This window comes from Adiantum capillus-veneris, chromosome 9 (genome assembly GCF_014529385.1).
Source record: "Adiantum capillus-veneris isolate H3 chromosome 9, ASM1452938v2, whole genome shotgun sequence".
NCBI lineage: Eukaryota > Viridiplantae > Streptophyta > Polypodiopsida > Polypodiales > Pteridaceae > Adiantum > Adiantum capillus-veneris.
Genome location: NC_140939.1, coordinates 26,066,755 through 26,073,029, shown reverse-complemented (window position 1 = coordinate 26,073,029; position 6,275 = coordinate 26,066,755). Strand labels below are relative to the sequence as shown.

The following is a 6,275-nucleotide window of genomic DNA, read 5'->3' as shown; positions in this document are numbered from 1 at the left end:
TATTGCTTCAAATTTGGAGTGGAGATAAATATAAAAAATCCCTCAAAAATACCTATTTGTGTTCACAAAAAAGTCTTCAGTGGCTCCCCTTTTGTTGAATTTGCATAAGGCCCCAAAGGTAAGCCCCTCCTTGCATGAGAGTATGACCTAATAGATTTCTAGAGGTTTGAGAATATGCATAGTTGTGGATTATGCACAAATATAACTTATGGATATGATGAAAAAAAAACAGATTAGTATATAATTAATTCATGGAATCTAGAATAGTGTTAGATGTATATAAAAAAAATAAATATAAGAAAATACAGGAAATCAAATGAGAAGGGTCCTGATTTGTTTTTATTGATGTAGATTTACTTACAATGGATAAGAAAAAATACCTATACAAAATAGGAATTTACTGAAAGGCAATGACTGATGGGTGGTGAAAGGTATTTTTTTGAGGTTTTTTCTTGGAGTGGATTCACATAAAAATAAAACAAGCTTGCATGAAATGATTTTTTATAGAATACATGGTAAGAAAGATCATGGTAATGGTGAGTAAATGTGCATAGTATACTTAGGTAAATAACACACATCTAGGTAGAAATCTTTAAATAAATACCAAACAATTATTAAAAATCTCTATATTTAGGCCTTTTATACAATGAAATACTTACACACAAATGGGCCTTAGTATTTTTTTATTTTTTATTTTTATTGATTTTTTGGTTTAACTAGACCAATTACTAGCTAGCTGAGGGTTTTAAGAAGATATGGGGAAAGTCCCCTGACTCACACACACCTATGTACAGTGAAAGAGTGAGGATAACCACAATGTTTTAATGATTTTGATAGGGTGAGGTAGCTCACTATGGCAATTACAGAGAGCCAAAAAACAGCTGTCAGTGGAAGTCATCGAATTTAATTTATTTTCCTTCTTTTGAGTTTCCAATTTTTAGTGGTTTTTTTCGTGCATTCTTTTTTCTTGTTTTTGTTTTTGTTTTTGTTTTTGTTTTTATTTTGGTTTTTAACAAGTCACATTGGACTTGATTACTTTTTGTTTATTTATTTCGCACACATTCCACTCTCACTACTATGTTGAGCAGGAATTATTAGCTCTTTACACTTACCACCCTGTACAAAACCTAGATACAGCTCGTGGCTCTCACACTAGATAGAGAGTGGACCCACCCCATACTAAGCTTGAGCGACGGTCACACAACATATAGCATAAAGTTTTTCTTTACCTCCCTTTTGGCTCATCACTAGTGTAAAGTATCTATAATATTGTCCATAATCTAGAGTTTAAAGGTCTATAATCCCAAACTATAGATACCTACATCACTTTTAAGGATTGTTAAATCACAATTAAGAGAATAAATATATTGTCGTAACTAGATTACCAAAGTGACTCTATTAAACAATCACTCAAACTACCACTCTCAGTCACTACTCAGCTTGGTCACAATTTGGTGATTAATATTTAACTTGTCACTGACAATCCTCATGCAGTAAGAAAAAAATGACATAATTTGTTTTAAACATCTAAAATAACAAATGGAAAGTAAACCACCTATTTATTTTTCTTGAACACACTCTGTTGAATATCTGCATCCCCAGACATAGCTTGGATATGTCATCTCCTCACTTCACAACAACTACTTTCCTTCATTCAAAATTATTTACTCTACAAAAAGATTAGACTACAGTCCCCCAAAGGAATGTAGATGTCCTACTCCTAATTTTTATGGATTTTTTGTTGTTTTTGTTTTGTTTTTTTTTAATTTGATTTTTTTTAGTTTTTAGTGTTTTTTTCCAATAAAACAAAAAATCAAGCATAAAAGAAAATGATTCTGTTTGGATATTGCTGATTTTTTTGTATTTTTGTGGTTTTTATGATTTTGTTTGTTTGTTTTGTTTTTAAAGCATGTGCATGCAAGGCTAGGAAAACCTAAAATATATCTCCTCATCTAAGTCTCTCACAAACATATGATGGAATAGTGCAGGTGCATTGGCTACACAAAAAGGTACTAAATGCTGGACTATAGGCTTCCTTACATGGTCCAATTGCCTACTCTCGGTAAAAACAATTCAAAATCCTACTCATATACCATGCCCTAGTTAGAGGCATTTATACAAGGTCTAGAAACCTACTTTTACTAAAATACTATAGCTCCCCACATGTATGTCAAATCCTATCCACCATGCACTCATGTTTCTCTTGTTGTGCTATGGATCTAGTCAAGCATACATACATGCTGTAGACACCTACTTTCAAAAAAAAAGGTTGCAGTGTCCTAAGTGTACATGGAACTATCCATATGCAAAATTTTAATAGCAAAAAAATTCCTTCTTTACCACAACCAAAATCTTTATGTGAATGAGGTAACAACAAGTGGCATAACTCACTAGGTAAAATGAATAATATTTTTCCATTGCATCATTCTCATTCATCTCACAATTCCCAATAGGTACAATTCATCCCAAACATATTTATGTCTCATAACTAACATTGCACTCTTAAAAACATAGCTCACTCAAACATTTATCTCCAAGTAGTTAGGGATTTTAATATCTCTTTATTCAAGTGAAGCTGTATTTATGAAAACTTAGAAAAAATATATAGGTCTTTGCTTTGAAACTAACACCACAAAAATTGATAAACTAACATATTGAAACTTCCTCTCAAACTTCACATCTCAAAATCTTGTATCAATTCTCACTCTCAAACATCTCATACCTCTTGGACAATATTTCCCCTATATCTCTCAAACATATGAGTTTCTCTAGCTTCTCTACTCTACTTTTCAACATCTATCAACTTCTTTACATCTCTAACTCTCAAGCGTCTCTCGGCTTGCTAACTTCTCTACAAACATCTCACACTCTTGTAACATCTTTCCACTTTGATAACATCTTTTCACTTCACACCCTTTAGCTTCTATTATTTCAAATTCTACTCTCATGCACTTCTTTGTTCTCTAAACACTAGCATTTTTTTCACCACAAACATGCATTGCAATTTTGAAACACAGAACACACTAGACATGGCATCTAGTAAGTCTAAATTTCTTTACATCCATTTCCATTGTCACAAAATTATGCATTGAAATTTTTTTCATTCGGCCAACTCTCATGGACAATTTTGCTAAAATTCTATTAGTAAAACACCAAGGTTATTTGAATTTGAATTTCATTGGAAGTCATCATTCTTCCTACATTTGAATGTTAATGACTCAGCAAGAATAAACAAAGGAACCCTCTCCTCAATGATATCTTATCTCACACCACTCAAGTCATACTTACTCTTAGTATTACTCTTGACTCACTTCTCACTCTCCCTTGAACTCACAATATTTCTTAACTCCTCTCCTCATGCAATAACTTAAACACTTAATCAAATTCCCTCAAAACATGGATTTCTTATTCATCTTGCACACACATAAAATCACGAAACATCCAAATAGGAACAACAAAGACTCCTCCGTGTAGCCCAAATATCTACTCATGAATGACAATACATTAGAACTCACACGCCTCACTATCCATATGACATGAAATGGCATCTCCATAAATATGAGTATCTCAATTAAAAATAAGCTAGCTATTTCATATTAAAAACAATAAAATGTCTTGTTTTATTTTTCATTTTTTTAAAAGACCAAACAATTACTACTTACTCTCTCCTATGATTCCCTCACCATTGAGCAAGAATAGTATGGTTTAGTAGTTCCCTGTTTTCACAAAGCCTTGCAATATGTCCTATTACACCATAGTATTTATACCCAGATTGTCTCTTCTCATAGACTTTACTATCCCTAGTTTCTATCCACTCTTTTATAGGCTCTATTTGAAAGTTTGTTTGCACATTTGTCCTTCTAGGCATACTAATGTCCTCTACTCTCTTTGCTTTGTCCCCCTCTTGCACATGTACAATATATTGCCTAATTATATCATTCCCCGAAATGATCACTTGCAATAGAAACTTATGTTTATATGTATTATGGTCATCATCCTCATCACTAACATGTTTAGTGTGTTCTTCTATTAGTTTCTCAAACGCATACAATGCTAAGGCTTTTTCTACATTTTGTTGCTCACAACACTAGTTTCTAAAGTAGAAGAACCTGACACAATTTCAATATAAAAGTGCTCATATGCAAAGTGATTTGAACGTGCATCCTTACAAGTAACTATACTTTCTATACTATATTCCACCAAAAGGAAAGTACGGCTCCCTTCTTTATTATAACACACACCGCTTAATGCATAAAGTATTAAATTTTCAAAACAAATTTGTTGAAATATTTGTAAATGCTTATTATCAAGACACACTTCTAACAAGGCTTGTCTTTTCTCAATCTCTATCAATGTGGCTATGTTATCATCCACTAGCTCTCTTTCCTCGCTCCCAAAATCTCCTAATAAGCACGGATGCTCAATAGAAGTATCCTCATCGTTACTGATGGAGTTACTGATATTGTCAATACAATGATTATTATCAGCTTTAGAGGTCATAGTCTCACTCTCATATGGTTCCTCATCATTGCAAGGGACTTGGCATCCCAATCTAAGCTTCTTATACTCATTAAGCTCCTCTTTCATTGCTCTAATACAATCACTCATGGTTTTCACTTCTTTAATATGAGATCTATGTACTTCTTCTAAAATCAGAACAATCTCTCCTATTTTTTCTTTTAATTGGAGCATATCATATTGAATAAAGCGATTTGCTAACATTTCTAACTCTTTATTATGTTTATCTTTCAGCAGACCTTCTCCCTTCTCTAATTCTAGTACAATTATTTTCTTCATTTGGTCTCTTGCTGATATTTTTGCTATTTCACATTCATCACTTAATTGGTTGATTTCAGAATGGTTATACATGGTTAATTATTCCTCTATTGCCATATTGAAACAATTTACCATCTCAGTGTAAGGAAGACCTAACTAGGAAAACCTAAGCTCCAAGGACAATAGTGCACTTCATTAAATCTAGTCGTCCCTCACAACCAAACATCCACGGATCTTTAAGCGCAAGGACCCCGTGGGAATGTTTATGTGTGCTCACTCGGAAACTTAAATTATAGATTTTTAATATCTTGCTCTAGGGCTCTAGGTCAAACCGAAGAATGGTTGGTGTGCAAAGTCTATGCACCGGGGTGCCCCGTAGCTCTTATAGCCAGCCGCCTCCCAGTAGACGCACCAAAAATGACTAAGCCTTCTAAGTCTTATTAATGTAGTCCAACAACATCTAATTTATACTAGTTTCGCACTTATGGGTTCTCAAATCTACTAAAACCAAGTGCAAAAGACACAAGAATGCATCGTAAACTCTACTTTTACAAACATTCTTTCTAACATACACACCAGCAAAGATCACAAATATATTCAATATCTCAATGTCTCATTTCCCAAAAAATTTCTTTCACAACAATCACAGACACTAGATTGTACTTTCAAATTGACATATTATAAATTTAACAATTAATAAAAATGATATTTTTACTTATCAAAATCAAAATTCACTCTCAATTGCCCATACACTTGCTCTCGACACAATAAATTGATCAAATTTGTAATTTATTTATATGAATGTTCTAGTCTTGGCAAATTTTCTCAATTCCCATGCTTAATATGCAAGAATCTTGAAGTATAAATCTCTAGCAAAAAATCACTCACATTAATGCAGAATCCTAACACATATGCAAGTCCATTTATCTTTCAACATTTTATGCTCAATATTCAGACTTTATTGTTTACTAGATACTTTTATGTTTATATTTATTTAATATTTCAAATTTTGGACCAACATTTATCTAATTTAGATGTTCTCTTCATGATTTTTTCTTGGAACGTCGTCTTGATCTTAGTGCTCCATAGCTTTGGTTTAGTTTGTTAATCTATGTCGGATCTTGTTTGATCATCCACTCTAACTATCACATCGCCCACTTATACACTTAATATCTCCCCACTTATATACCTACAAAATACTATATATTAATACACTCGATCTCTGCTTCTTTCTACTTTGCTCTAGTAGCTTTCTATACTACCATCGATTCTCTCTATATATATCTCTCTCTTCTCTCACACTATACTTCTCTCCTTACGTTCATACTACATAACGAGAACACCACATTCACACACATAAGAACATCTCTCTCTACTTCTCATCATTGTCATTCTATTCTTCTTCTCTCTCTTTTCCTCTTCAACTACACATGAACACATACATAACTATATAGAATACAAAGATGCATACTCACACTCTCGCAATCAATCACACACAC

General features: G+C 32.9%; 1 pseudogene; it reads right to left on the bottom strand.

Moving 5' to 3' along the window:
- Positions 1-3,679: 3,679 nt before the first annotated feature.
- On the bottom strand, positions 3,680-4,587 carry LOC147450255 (uncharacterized; annotated as a pseudogene).
- Between the last annotated feature and the right edge of the window lie 1,688 nt (positions 4,588-6,275).